Source organism: Sceloporus occidentalis, unplaced genomic scaffold (assembly GCF_023333645.1).
Source record: "Sceloporus occidentalis isolate IW3139 unplaced genomic scaffold, rSceOcc1.0.p SCAF_140, whole genome shotgun sequence".
NCBI lineage: Eukaryota > Metazoa > Chordata > Lepidosauria > Squamata > Phrynosomatidae > Sceloporus > Sceloporus occidentalis.
In genome coordinates this window covers 572,956-589,145 of record NW_028317120.1, presented here as the reverse complement: position 1 = coordinate 589,145, position 16,190 = coordinate 572,956, and the positions used below count along the sequence as shown (strand labels likewise).

Here is a 16,190-nt window from a genome sequence, read left to right as displayed (position 1 = left end):
TCAAAGTGTAAAAATACAACCAAACAAAAGAAGTATGGGGCGCAGATGCATATAAGGGAGAAAACAATTAAAGTGAAATATAATAATATTTTAATAATAAAATATATGTAAAACAAACTAAAAAAGTGCAATATGCAGGTAAAGAGTCCTATTTGGGGAATAATATATATTTTCACTTTTGTCACTTATTCACCTTAACACATCACACGTGATTTTAGGTTTTTTTCACGTTTCTTTGTATCTTATTAAAGGCCATATTTTCTCACAGTGAGAAAAGAGTGCGCCCCTCGCACGTATACAATTCTGATGAAGTAGCCCACTGCAGAAAAAACTTGGACGCCCCTGATGTAGACTATGCTGGGATCTCTAATGACTGCCCTCTTCTGGCTAATCACAGGTACAACCCTTTATTAACCTCTTTGTGACCCTAAGGACCCTCAGGGCAAATTACCGTATTTGCTCGATTATAAGACGAGGTTTTTTTCAGAGCAAATGCTCTGAAAAATACCCCTCGTCTACTAATCGGGGTCGTCTTCTAATCAGACCTCACCGCTGCAGGGGACCTGGATCCTCCTGTCTCCCCCCCCCCCATTTAACACCCCCCCACACACACACACACTTACCGGTGCTTCCTGCTGTATTGCCGGGGCAGCGGGTTGACGTCTACGCGATCCGCGTAGACAACGTCCGCTGCAGCCGGAAGGAGGTGTGGCTAGCAGCGGGGGTTGTCTGCATCCGTCGCGCATACCTTCCCCGACTGTCAGAGATCAGATCACCGGTGCGGGGAACTCTGATCACTGACAGCCGGGAAAGGTATGCGCGACGGACGCAGACAAACCCCCGCTGCCAACTCCACCTCCTTCCGGCTGCAGCGGAAGGAGACGTCAACCCGCTGCCCCGGCAATACAGCAGGAAATTGGAAGCACCGGTAAGTAAGTGTGTGTGTGTTAAATGGGGGCATAGGGCATTTCTGGAATGCCTTATACCCCTATATGCCACTCTGGCACTTAGGGGGTTAAAAGGCATATTATGGGGCAGAGTGGCATATAGGGAGGTATAAGGCATTTCAGGAGGCAGAGTGGCGTTAAGGGGGCATTTAATAGAGCACTATTCTGGAGGCAGAGTGCTCTATACAATGCCTTTTAACTCCCTTAATGCCACTCTGCCTCCTGGAATGCCTTATACCTCCCTATATGCCACTCTGCCCCATAATATGCATTTTAACCCCCTAAATGCCAGAATGGGATATAGGGGTATAAGGCATTTCTGGAGGCAGAGTGGCACATAGGGGGTCAAAAGGCATACCATGGGGCACAGTGGCATATAGAGGGTTAAAAGGCATATCATGGGCCACAGTGCCATATTGGTGTGGCAAGCCTGGGGGCAGATGTGCGTAACTGGGGGACAGGTTGGAAAATACAAGGAAATAAAAACAAAAAAAATATTTTTCTCAATCATAGCTTTTATTAAAAAAAATAGTTTACATGAATTAACATTTACTGGTAAAACTTTTTTCCTTTAGGGTCGTCTTATATTCAGATTTTGGGGGGTCGTCTTATAATCGAGCAAATACGGTATCAATATTTTAGGGTTTACTTTCCCATTTCCCATTTATACTAGCTGCATATAGAATTTATGTACCAATGTTTTTAAATTTTATTCAACTTATGCAAATAATAAGAAGAAAAAGGGAAATAACGGTTGGAGAAAAACATAGCAAAAACATCAAAATCGCTCTGGCCCTGTAGTGTATCAGCTCTGGTCCTTAAGAAGTTAACACTTAGGACTGTACATGGAATATCATTAACATATGCAGAGCATGGGGTTCAGGTCAGTGGGTATGAACAGGAAACTGGTGATAGGGGAGGAGCTTGTGAGCAGGAAATAAGGTTATGAAAGGAAGAGATTCACCACTTTCCAGTCATTTTGGAAGCGTATGCTCCTGCACAGGGCAGATTATTATTATTTATTGTTTTATATAGCGCCATCAAATTCCGTAGCACTGTACAATGGGTATCCGACGGGCAGATTCTCTTAGCTCGCTATATGCTCCCCTGTGGTTAGGGTAATATTTAACCCGTTTGCTGCTGGTGTGGAGAGATGTAAAGCTGGGTAACAGTATTCCTTTCGGTTTCCATAGTTACAGGGGTGATTTAAAGTGACAGGCCTAATGTCTCATGTTTAGATTATACTATTTGTCCTGAGTTTAGAAATACCTAATGTTTTCATGGGTTTTTTTTTTGCTTTTTTCTACAAGTTATTGGGCGAAAAGTAAAAGTAGGATTTTGCTATTTCAAAACCAGTTTGTTTCCAAATCTGATAATTTTTCCCTCATGTTCTACTTTGGTTATCTTTGAAGCCGGCCAATGCAATTTACCCAATCAAACCAAATATTTTTGAAAACTAGACCCCTCAAGGTATTTCAAATGCCAGTACTGTAACACCTTCCATGCATGAGATTCTACCACCAGCCTTTGCCATAGTTTGTGGTATTAATTTTTTTTGTATTTTTTCACACAAATTACACTATAGGTATAAATTTATAGCTCCAGGTATTTCCCGAGAACAGTGATACCACCCATGCATGGGTTTTCCTGGTGTTTGGGAGCGAAAAGGCCACATTTGGGAAGTGCACTTTTCCCCCCATTTTGGTCAGTCTGTGCCTACACCCTATCTTTGAACCCAGCCACTCCAATTTACCCCTTGGGTATCTGAATTGCTTTTACTTTAACTCTTTCCAGATTTTGGGGACGATATAGTGCTAACTAACCCAAAACTTTATTTCTTTTTTCTTTTTTCCAAAACAATTTATTCAAAGAGGATAATGCACAGATGAAGCACATAAAAAGAAATAAAGGGCAAACTGAAATACAGTGTACAAATACAATGAGTATGTATCAGTGGCCCAAAAGGGTCAAAACAGCAGGACGGAATGCTCGGCAGACCCATGCGGAAGAGAATACATATAAAGAATGAGCAAGCAGGAAGGATACATAATATAGACAGCAGTCATTAGCAGTTTATGAACGATGTCCGTATAGAAGGCGTGGCAGGTAAACAAGACAATAAAAAATATAGGGAACATGTATAACATAGCCCCATCATAACTCCTGAAGTACTCCCCCAACCATACCAAAACTTTATTTTTTTATTGTATTTTTTTTTGGACTTTTTTTTTTACATTTTGCTGGAACTGGATGGTTCCTCTGATGCAAAATGATTTTTTATGTTTTTTTTATTATTATTTCAATATTTTACTAATCACATTATGATTAGAAAGCTGGGCTCTATTGACTTACATGGTTGAATACAGTACCTGTATTGAACCTGCACGTGGAGCCAGAGTTCTCAAGAGCCTCTAGCGAACTTTTCCAACTTTGTTATTTTTATTAAATGACACGCTGCCATATTGCGAGTGGCAAAATCACCCAAAGTGGTGGTTGTGCTCTCCCGAGTGGTCACAATGTGTCTTGGGGTGAGTGTTTTGTGTTGCTGAATGCCATCTCAGCATTGCAGGGGTTAATATTTGTCCCCCACAAGCTTGAGTTAACAAAATAACAGCACTGACCTGAATGTCCAGGGTGATTCCAAGTCAAATGCTGTGAGTTAAGTAACTGCAGCAGTTAAAAACTGTCAAAAGTGGGCAGATGATGATCAGATCACTCCTGGCCAATAGGAGTAATCTTATCATTATGATAGCCCCTGGATGATCCTGCCTTAGAAAGAGAGAGGGGTCATCTAAAAAACACAAATTAATAAAAAAATACACAATTATTAACTGATCACTTGTCAGTGACATTTAAGTCGCCGATTATTGAACGGTCTTCCTGATCGATGTCAGCGGCCTAAACTCGTCACTTTCAAGTAATCTGATTTTTTTCAGAAGTTAAAATTGAACCGCGCTCATTCCAGTTTTGACTCCACAATATCTGAGAAACATGACTTATGTATGCGTGTGGGGTATGGCTGTACTCAGGGGATGTTACTGAGACCTATTTTGCTCTTTCACACATCTGTTCAGAAAAATACATTTTTGTTAGACTAAATGTGGAATCGGCTGCATGGGACAGACCAATATGCCCCTAACTAGATTCCCTGAGCCGTCTAGTTTTAGGAAATGTATAGTTTTAGGGGTTAAAATGAAATATGGGAAGTCTACGTACCCGGACCCAGCAAACTGATCTGTCAAAATTCTATGTTTAAAAACTATAATGCGCATGTTCTGATTTTGACCCCCAGTGCCAAAAAGACATGCCCTACCCATGTATATTCCCATCCCCATTCAAACATGCACAGGTCACTCCCATCCTCAAGAAACCCTGCCTTGATCAAAATTCCCCTGCTAACTACCGCCCCATATCGCTACTTCCAATACCATCCAAACTCTTAAGTAATCTACTACGGTCTAACCCACTTTCTGTCCTCAAACTCTGCTCGACCCCCTGTAATCCGGTTTCTGCCCACAGTACTCGAAACTTCTCTCACAAAAGTCACAAATGACCTTCTATTTGCTAGAAACAATGGCCACTACTCTATCTTAATCTTACTTGACCTCTCTGCTGCTTTCAACACAGTCGACCACCCCCTCCTCCTACAGACTCTCAGCTCTCTTGGTGTCCCTGACACTGTTCTCTCCTGGATTAACTCATATCTTTCCAACAGGTCCTCCTCTGTGTCTTTTGCTGGCGACTCCTCCTCCTCCTCCTCTACGCCTCTGTCTGTTGGAGTACCTTAGGGCTATTCTCCATCTATACTTTCTCACTTGGAAAACTCTGGCATCTCTTCCTGGATGGCCTCTCACCACCTCAAAATAAATGTCTAAAACTGAGCTCCTTCTAATCCCTCCCTCTAACTCTATTCCCCTATCTGACCTTTCTATCACTGTTGACGGTGCCTCGGAGTGACCCTAGACTCTAACCTATCTTTCATCCCTCACATCAAATCACTCTCTAAATCTTGCCACTTCCAACTGCGTAACATTTCCAAAATTCGTCATTTCCTGACTGTCAGCACCATAAACAACTACTCCACTCCATCGTAATCTCTCATCTGCTAGGCTATTCTAACTCACCCGACGCTGTGCATCTGCCGCACCTCTCTGCGAGTACCACCACTGGTTCCCCATCTATAGCAGAATTAAATTCAAAGTACTTACTCTATCCTACAAAGCTCTCACTAACACCGCTCCCCTCTACCTATCCTCCCTCATCAGCAAATATACACCAGCCCGCCCTCTAAGATCCAACAATGACCTGCTCCTTGCATCTTCACTCATCACCTCCTCCCATGCCCACCTACAGGACTTTTCTCGCGCAGCACCAACCCTCTGGAACTCTCTTCCCCATGCTGTCCGACTCTCACCAACTCTACACTCCTTCAAACGCTCCCTAAAAACTTTTCTCTTCAGGGAAGCCTACCACTGACATAAACATCAAAACTTCTCTCTCACCCACTTACAACCCTTATCTCGCCCCACAATAACATCATTCACTGCCACGCAGTCTTCACCCCTTATCCACCTAGAATTTAAATTCCTACAGGAACAGGGCCCTCCATTCCTCCTGTTTGTGTATGTCAATTGCTTGTCATTTTGTACTTGTCGTTATCTGTAAAATTGTTACCTTGTACAGCGCTGCAGAATCTGTTGGCGCTTTATAAATAAAGTATAATAATAATGATAATGTATATGGGCTATTCCTGTACTCGAGGGGTGTTTCTGAAATCACAAGTTGTTTCAGTAATTTTATGTAAAAAAATTAAATTTACTGCAATGTTAAAGACAGACTGGCACTAAAATGGTTAAATAAAAAGTGTTAAAATGCCCCAAGTAAAATACTTTGGGATGTCATCTTTCAAAAAATCTATACTTTTGTTGAGCAGTTTCTCTTTTTTCTGGCCACTATTGGAGTGCAACTCCCTCAGAAACAGCGATGCAAGTCATTCATATTTAACCCTGTAAGTGCCAAAATAAATGAAAATACCAGGCATATGAGGTGTTTCCAAATACTGATTTTGTCTGGCCGCAACATCCCTAATTACTGATGATGAATGATAATAAGGTGGATGGATTTATTAGTGATCACCAATCAAGTGCTATCATTCCCATAGCACAGTTATGAATCACTGCCATCTCAAGTGAGTCCTTTTTCCAGAGAAGTTGTACAAGGGCTCCAGCTTCACTCATCTGGAGAAGACCCAGAACGCTATCCTAACTGCTAAATTCTTATAGCAACTCAAGTTATCAATTTGCTTACATTTCAAACTTGAGTTTTAATTGAAATACACGTCTGAAGTGTTGTAAGTGATGGCTGTTTGATGTTTTGACCAAAGATATTTCTGGAAACAGCTTCACAAAGTAAACAACCTCTAGCGCTATAGGCTTGTGCTCAGTCTTCTGATATAATGCAGGTAGAGTCCAGGAAGTGGGTTATCACTTCCTGGGGATTATAGGAAGTGACAGACATTTTATAAAAAAAATGTCCCCGCTATGCTAATGGTGGATGTCAGAGCTGGATAATATGAATATAACTAGAATACAAAAGGTACATTAACACAAATTGTGCATTTCTGTATTAAATCATATTATTTAAAATTCAAATAGAATAAAATCATATCCAATCACCTCCGTGAATTAAATAAAAAAAAAAAACATGACATATGCAGAAAAATCAATGATAAATTAAAAGTGCTGAATAACATTTACATCTGAGAAAAGGGCATAAAACTGCCGATGAATGAAACTTCCTTCTAAAACTAACTTATACTCTAAAGACATTTGATTAAAGTCTGCGTTTGTATATTTCTGTCCATGCAGATAATTACCGGCGCTCTGCGGTTTTCTTATAATTTAAAACCAACATAGAATTGCGATCCCAAAACACCTGCATCTATATTGAGACTCCATTGCAATGTATGAGACCGCACCGTATAAAAAGAGCCGAGATGTTCAGGTTCATTACAATGATATCAGATGCAGCAGATGCCACTGACCCACACGGTGCTCGACTCCACCGAACCCGGCAGACACTCTCTGGCACTCGGCAGGTTACTGGGCTGCATGATGCTGATCTCTGGGTCTCTTCCATTGAAACGTCTCGTTTGTTTGTTGCTCCTGTGTGTGACGCCCTGCAGATCTGAGATCCAGAGCCCAGCACCGCCCTGTCATCTGCAAGTCATCAAACCATTTGAAGACTTTGAGTATTTTAAAGATGCGGACCTTATAATTGGAGGAGTTCTCACGGTGAATAATCAAATGAGCAATCTTTTTTTTTCTGGACAGGATCATTTTTCCCCCCAAATAGTCTGTATCATGTAAGTTCCCACAACTAACCATAAAAATAATATCTGCAGAACAAATTCATTTTATAGAGAGCCCAAAACTACTAAGGGAAGTGACTATGTTAAGCGGTTAATCCAGTTGCTGTCCAGCTGTTTTCATACATTACATTTTTTATTTCCCCCTGCAGGGTATAATTTGCACACATGCTCTAGTGCTATTTTGAGGTAAATATATACATATTTATGACTTTTTATTATTACTTTTTATTATTTGTGAGATTAACGTAAGATGTGTTGTTTTTTTCTTGCAATATTATGAATTTTATGCTGTTGACTTGATTGGGAGAGTTAATATCTTTTTGTAAATCTACCCATATAGATTTAAAAAAATATTATGAGGATATTGGAGAAAATACGTATCTGTAAAACAGAGGTCATTGTGTTTTACACTAAGGAGCTGACATCCCCTTTTGAGAACATGATAAATGCATGCTAATGGCTACAAAGGTTAACTGAAATGTTGACTATTTTTTATTTTATGAAACCAATTCTTGAAACACGTGAAACATTAGGACTGACACTATGTAGGATTGGCAAGAAAATTAAAACACATTAGGAAAAGAAAAAGAGATTGAGAGTTTGAGGAGGGAACAGACAGAAATAGAGGGACTATACTATGTACCTCCCAAGGATTCCTATATTCCATAAGATTTTTCTCCTCAGAAGAAGTGTATAAGGTGAATTTTCAATGTCTTTTTTATGTAGATTTGTCTTTAAAAAAAAATAAAAAATAGATGTTTTCAATCTGTGAAGAGGGGCCACCACTGTCCACTGTATTCAGACATTTGCAACCATCTCAGGCAGGGCTAGGAATGGGCTTGAGACAAAAATATTTCACAAAGGTCCTTGATTTGTCTTCCGCAAGACATGCCCATAAATAAATATGTGAGGGTAATTACGGCACTCACACTAGTACTCTCTACTGACCTATGATCTGTTTTGCCATTTGTTTAAATGTAGAACCTTTGTCAGTTGATGGTAACATGGTATTCCTACAAAGTCTTAATAAGTGTTTTTATCTGGGAGACCTCTGACTATGTTCTTCTGCTTTAATCTAATTCATCTACCTTTACAGCCCAAGCCTCATGGATTACATCAATTTACTGGTCTTTCTTTTCGCCATTGAAACATTCAACAACGACCCAAACATTTTACCAAATATTACCCTGGGTTATCATATATATGATTCCTGTTTAGATGAAAGAAAAGCTGTGAAAAGCATTCTTCAGACTTTGTCTGGCCCCCGCATGACCGTCCCTAATTACTCTTGTGCGAATTCTAACAACGTGGCTGGATTTATTGGCGATCACCATTCTACTACTACCATTCCCATAGCACAGTTACTAGAGGTGTATGGATACGCACAGGTGAGTAACCTGAATGGTCTTCCATGTTTTGTCTGACATTAGAATTCAGTTTCATGGTGAGATCACAACCATGTCTGACTCCAAGCTGTTATTAGAAACCTTTACAGCAGAATGTTTACACTTTTCTCTTCCATCTTGTAGATCAGTTATGGAGCGATAGACTATGCGCTGAGTGATAGACGTGTTTATCCGCATGTTTATCTCTGTTCAAAATTATCGTGTCTATCATAAAATTATATTGAAGATTCTAAAACATTTCGGATGGACCTGGGTGGGAATACTCACGGTTGATGATGACACCGGAGAGACAGAGAGTCAGGCTCTGAGAGCGTATCTGACCAGTTATGGAATTTGTATTTCATTCACTGTAAAAATTCGTTTATCACAAGAACCCTCTGAAAATATGAAAATGATGTCAGAAACTGTTTTAATGTCATCGGCTCGAATTATTATACTCTGCGGTTCTTTCAGCATCAGAATTATTGACATTTTAACTCTGTGTCTCAAACATAAAGATATAACATTAATCCTTCCTCCTGCCTGGGCTTCCAATGAATATCTCACAGATTTCTTTGTAGAACCCCTGAATAGCAGTCTGGCCATAGAACTGAATGCTCTAGCGCTACCGGATACCGGAAGTTTCTTTGATAATATCCATCCTTCAAACCGTCCAGCAGACAAGCTTCTGGAAGATATATGGATATATTATCATAAATGTTTATCAGAAAATTCTGAAAAGAATAGGCTTTATGAAGAGATCTATGAAATATCTCTGTGTAAGTGCAGCAGGAAACCTAAATTATTTGTTAAAGATCATCTGACGGCTGGTGTTTCTCCTCGGGTGTTTATTTCAGTGAGTGCTTTAGCTAAAGCTTTGCATGACATGCACTTATTTTATAACGAGAACGCAAAAGGAAATACAATCCAAAACATCTATAAACACCAGGTATGTATGAAATACAGACTGCTTCACGTGTCAGATGCTGACGGACATACAGGAAGAATTTCTAAGGCTTTATTTAAGAATATGAATTCTGGTCAGCCTTTACACCTCATACCTCCCAACATTTCAAAATGTGAAAGAGGGGCACTTTGTTTTTTTCAAATCTCGTGGAACCAATACAAGCAATCACACTTTAAAATGTCGCGCTCGCATCGCCACTTAAAATGCGCTTTATTTTTGTCAGCAGAGTCATGCATATTAAAAATAACCAACACAGTGACTTGAATTCCCATAAGGCTCAGCCAGACATACTACTTCCATGATGCTGGCTGAGCGTCATGGGAAGTGCAGCAACAGTAAAGCTGCAGATTCTAGCTAAAATTCCTATGATTCTCAGCCAGCCCGGTGTCCACCATAATGCCGGCTGAGCATCATTGGAAGAGTAGTCCACAGCAGCAGAGATTTTTTTTTAATTAAAAAAGGCGAATGTTAGCCTCCCTCCTTTGAGTTTGGAATAAAAACATTTGCTACTGCAAAAAATTTTAGATGAAAAAGTTCCATTTTATTTAGTGGAACAAAACAGTAATAACATTATTCTTTATTCATATTTAATAAAAGCTATGATTGAGAATTTTTTGTTTTTTATTTTCTTTTATTTGCCAACCTGCCCCCCCAGTTATGCACATCTGCCCCCAGGCTTGACACTCTGCCCCCAGAAATGCCTTATACCCCCCGTATGACACTCTGCCTCCCTGATATGCCTTATACCCTTCTATATGCCGCTCTGCCTCATGATATTCCTTTTAACCCCCTATATGAATTATACCCCCTAAATGCCATTCTGCCTCCAGAAATGCCTTATACCCCTATATGCCACTCTGGAAGGTAGAAGAGGCCATGCATCCGGGTTGTGGAAACGAGACCGCGAAAATAAAAAAAAGATTGTCAATAAAAGAAGCAGAATTTCAGTGTCCGGTTCAACGATGGCTGCTCAGTTTGGAAGCTGGGGCCGTCAAATGTGCATAAAGCATCCCGGTCTGGAGTAGTGGTGCGGGAGGTGCAGGGACATAAGGGTGCATTCAGGTCCAAAATTGAAATCCCAGCCAGGAATACATGCCAAGTGGTAGTCATTGTGTGTGTAATCTCAGCTCCGGTGCGGCACAGTAAAGGAGGGCAATCAGGTGGCGGCCCAAGATTTTCGGGGCTGTTGAGGCCTGGGGGCCCAGTCCTTCCCAGGTTGTGTCAATTTGGATGGCAGGTTACATGAGTACTCCCAATCCGGTACCGAAATGGCCGGGAGGCCTAGTTTGGCTAGAACCGCAGGCACATCGTCAGCATGTCGGATAACAAGGCGGTCAGACCCCTTTCACACCATAAGGGAAAAGGAGAAGCCCCACTGATATGGGATCATAGCGTCCCTTAAAGCCGAGGTAACAGGACGGAGCATCCTCCAATATTGTAAGGTGACGGGGGACAGGTCCGGGAAGATCTGAACGGGGTGGCCCTCCCAGTCTAGCGCACTATCCTCACTACACACAGACAATATGGCCTCCTTCAGCGGGAAATCGTAAACGCAGCAGACAATATCACGTGGCGGTTGATCGTCCGGTGGTCTGGGTCGCAAGGCACGGTGTGCTCGATCCAATTTCTGCATCTGCCGGCCTGGACACAAACCTATTGAATAAAGAACGGACAATGGCAGCCACGTCCGTGGGCAAGATAGATTCAGGTAGGCCCCTCACCCGCAGATTAGATCTTCTGCTTCGATTGTCAAGGTCTTCTACTTTTTGCAATAAAGAAGAGATTGGCTTGTAGTTTCAGTTGGTCAGAGAGTGCGTCGATTGCCAGCCGTGCATCGGTGTTGTCTTGTTCCAGGGCTGCCACCCGCTCACCCATCTGATGTAGATTGTGTTTAATGTCCGAGAGGTCCACTCGGATAGGAGCGTGCGTTTCATTGATGATGGCGACAAGAGACATCCGCCAGTGTGTATCATCATGACGCGGCTGCCTGGTTCTCTTCCGACAGGTCGTCTGAGAGCATGCTTCTCGGGCTTCCAGGCGGTGAGGCCCTCATCATGGAGTCTCGAGAGTCAGCGTGATATGCTGGAAAAACGTCTTCACCGAGGTCGGTAACGATTTCTCCTTGACCTGGAGGTCTTGGGGGTAGCATGGGGTTGGGTTTGTCTTTCCCATAGTTGTGTTTAAGGCAGATTTTAAAGAAATTTGTGTGGTGGGTCTGCAGAGCACATTGCTCAAGCGACCATCTTGGTGAGCTGCAAACCACGCCCCTTTGGTACGTATTTTAACATTTATTAGTATTTAATATTATCACACACATGGTACAGGAAGAGGGGCAATCTTCAAATTGAAAAAGGGCATGAAAAGGCTTAGGGTATTACACATGCAGCATTAAAGAGAAGTGAAATAGCATTTAATGTCTATGAGTTCCTTGCAAATTATTGCAACGTATTAGAAGCCTTTATGTTGTATATTGTTGTGTATTTTATATAATTGTTACTTGCTGCCTCTTAAGTTATATTGCCATTCTAACACTAATTGCAGCTCACATGCAAAATCCAATGTTGTTATTTACCAAAGAACAATATTTTCTTCTAAATTGTGCCTTCATGGTGACCCTGGTGCTGTTGGTTCTAACGATGTGCTGTAGACTGATGAAGGGTTGATGCTAGTTAATGATATGAAGTTCTAGTAGATGAATAATAGAGATCAGGTATAGGTCTATTTTAGTTGAGTGTTTGGGTGGGTTCTGTTGTAAAATGGGAGGTATTTTTATTTTCTTGATTAATGACGTAGAAGAAAATTCTCCTACATTGTGACTGTGAATGTCCTCTTGTTTTGTTCTAAATCATTTTTAACAGTTGCATCACTATTTAAAAAGGATAACATCTGCATCTCAGTTGGGCCGCACATTATACGATGAACATGGAGAATTTGCATACCATTACACAATTACAAATTGGGTGTTTTTATCAAATAAGTCTGCATTTAGAAACATTGTGGGTAACTTCACTGAGTTGGCTCCAGATGGTCAGCAGCTAATCATTGACTCGCATTTAGCAATATGGAGGAACAAAGACAACCAGGTAAGGGGGGATTATTGTTTTAATATACATTAAAATTAAGCTACATTTCTATAAACTTTACAGGAATAGAGTATATTAAAAATAAGTCAACAGAAATAATATAAACTCACCAGCATCATACATCCTAAAGATGGTAAAACAAAACCACTTTGTAATGGTTCTAACTTGTGAAAAACCCTGTAGCATGAGGGCCATAAACGTCACACTTAAGACTGACCATCCTAATCACCCACTAACCAGACCTCCCAGCCAGACCTCTCTAAGCCAGGCTCTGGAAAACCTCCCCCAGACAACACACAATGTTGGACAACACATACATGTCCAGGCAAGTATTTCCTCACTTACCTCAGGGATACCTCAGGTCTTTTTTAGGGGATCTCCTTGCCCTGGGAGCATAGAGGAAATTCTTCTTTCCACAACAGTCTCTAATAGCCAGGCTCCAGGTTTTAATGCCCAGCACCTATGCCTGATGCAGACCACATAGGAATCATAGACTGGATCCTGCAAAAGCCTGCACGGATCCAAGCTGTCAGTATATACAGTCCTAAAAAAACACAGCAGCAAGCTTTAATGAGGCTTTAATGAGAAAATGAGGCCAGACCCTCCCCCGAAAACAATGCAAAACGCAACATTTCTGGGACCACATTCACTCACTCTCACACTCATGCATTTTCTTCTTCATCCGCATCTTCGCGGCACCTTCAGGTTTGTGATTGCACTTTATGTGGAGCCACCACATGGACAATGTCCACTGCATGTGCACTTATTATATCGTCCTTGGAGAACACTTTCAAATGCTGCTGTTTGCACGGTTATTGCATAAATGCATTAGAATAGGGAATACCAGGGGCTTGTGAATTAAGGCAATGAATTATTTTGATCTTGTTGAAAGATTTTCTAATTATAGAATCATCCAATCATGTTCTACTCCTAATGTATTTTTCAAAACAAAGGAATTACATCTTTATTTAGAATATTTTTGTAGATATATCTATTATTCTGTGATTGTGCTTCTTTATTCTTTATTAATTTATCAGAGTGGCTCAAACAGGAACTATTTTTTTTTCTGTTTGTAGATTCCGAGGTCTCAGTGTTCAGAGAACTGTTTGCCTGGATATCGAAAAGTTCTGAGACCTGGAGCACAAATCTGCTGCTACGACTGTGTCCGGTGCTCGGAGGGAGAGATATCCAATAGATCTGGTATAATAGATTATATAGAATCATACACATAATTTACTCATAGTAGGTGTGTAGGAATGAACGCCTGCTCCTGGTAAGGTAGAAGGTGGAGTTGGGGGGTATTGAGAGCCACACGGAGGGGCAGGTGTAGCTATAAGTGATCAAAATAATAGATAAACAAGACAGGCATGGGTTGACTAGAGCTGGGCATAACCTCCCCCACCCGGGGGGAGCAGAAAAACTACCTGGCAGCCGACAACCAGCTGTGATACCAAGCACCTTACAGATATTATGAGAAAGACCTTTTTACACAAGCTCCAACCTCCATGCTTCTGCACACAGCTGGTTCACTTCCACAAATGTGTCTCAGTGCACTAAAAAACCCCATTAAAAACATAAAAAGTAGTAACGGTTTAACCCCTTAATGACAAAGCCCGTACATGTACGGGCTCAAAATGCATTGTTTTCAATGGGTTTAGGAACTGTACATTTACTCAGGAAATCTACTTATAGTGGGGTTTTGTTTTTGTTCCTTGTTTGGTCATTGAGCTCCTCCGTTACATTTACTTCCATGTGAGATGAGTGGACCAGATTCTTGGCAAAAGTGGTAGAGGTTAGTGCAGCAAGTGACTTGAAACACGCATGGGATAGGCATATGATTCCTGAAACTAAAACAAGGCGAAGGAAAATTGGGGCGATTAGATTTGGGGCTATTTTTGTTTGTTATTTTCAGTTCAAATCTAAGAAATGTAAACAAAAAGAAGTAATTTAACATTAGTTAATATGGATACACTTAGTGGGAGGGAACTATATACTATGTTATATTTTATGTTTAATTTACATATTGAGGCATAATGTTACTTTGCGTTATTTTTCAGACAGTGAAAACTGCATTGTTTGCCCAAGTGATAAATGGTCTAATGAGAAAAGGGATCGATGTATTCCAAAATCGGTGGAGTTTCTATCATATTTGGATGCGGTTGCTGCTGTTTTATCATTTGCATCAATTCTGTTTTGTCTTGTAACTGTTGTAATATTACTGATCTTCATTGTCTTCAGAGATACCCCAATTGTGAAAGCCAATAACAAGAACCTCAGCTTCCTCCTCTTGGTCTCCATCATGCTGAGCTTCCTCTGTGTGTTTCTGTTCCTCGGTCATCCTGAGGATGTAACCTGCATGCTGTGCCAAACAGCTTTTGGAGTCCTCTTCTCATTAGCCGTGTCTTGTATTTTAAGCAAAACAATCATGATCTATATTGTTTTCAGAGCCGCGAAACCTGGCAGCTCCTGGGCAAACTGGGTCAGTGTGAAAGTCTCCAATTCTATAGTACTGCTCTGCTCATCCATTCAAGTTATCATTAATATTTCCTGGTTGGCCATTTCCCCCCCATTCCAGGAGCTGGACATGCACTCTTATCAGGGAAAGATCATCATTCAGTGTAATGAGGGCTCGGTTATTGCCTTCTACTGTGTCCTGGGTTATATGGGGCTTCTGGCAGCTCTTAGTTTTATTATAGCTTTTTTAGCCAGGACATTACCGGACAGTTTTAAGGAAGCCAAGTACATCACCTTCAGCATGCTGGTGTTCTGCAGCGTTTGGATTGCGATGATCCCGGCCTATCTGAGCACCAAAGGGAAGAACATGGTGACCGTAGAGATTTTTGCCATAGTGGCTTCAAGTGCAGGACTTGTAGGATGTATATTTATTCCAAAATGCTATATAATTGTTTTTAGACAGGAATTGAATACAAAAACATATTTACGTGGAAGCAGAATTAAAGGTTTAACCAAATAGTTATAACAACCATATTCTGAATTATATGTATTATTATCTTATAACTGTCAATGGTCCATTTTAGAAACTTGAATAAGTTTTCTGGACATCAAAAGACATTTTTGCACACAATACCCCAATGTCCTGGACTTTTAAGAAATATATTTCTTATTTATAACAGGCAACTATTTTAACCCTTCTATCCTTTATCAGTTGCAAGAAAGGTGAGGCGTCCACATGTTGGGAATCACAGAGATAAACTCAGCAGCACACAAAGCAAAACACACACGACAGGAACCAAATAAACCTCTGTAGACATAGTGTAAATATAATGTTTATGCCCATCGTATCAGTATAAAGGAGTTAATGACTGCATTCAGAACAATTAAAAGATTCTCTTATTGGAATTCAAATGATGCAGACTCCATGTATCCATCCCTCAGTCAGACATTAAAGTAAACCGAACACAAATCGCTAAATTATTT

General features: G+C 40.8%; 1 pseudogene; it reads left to right on the top strand.

Moving 5' to 3' along the window:
• The first annotated feature begins 8,423 nt into the window (after positions 1-8,423).
• LOC149281006 (vomeronasal type-2 receptor 26-like) lies at positions 8,424-15,726 on the top strand (annotated as a pseudogene).
• Positions 15,727-16,190: the final 464 nt, after the last annotated feature.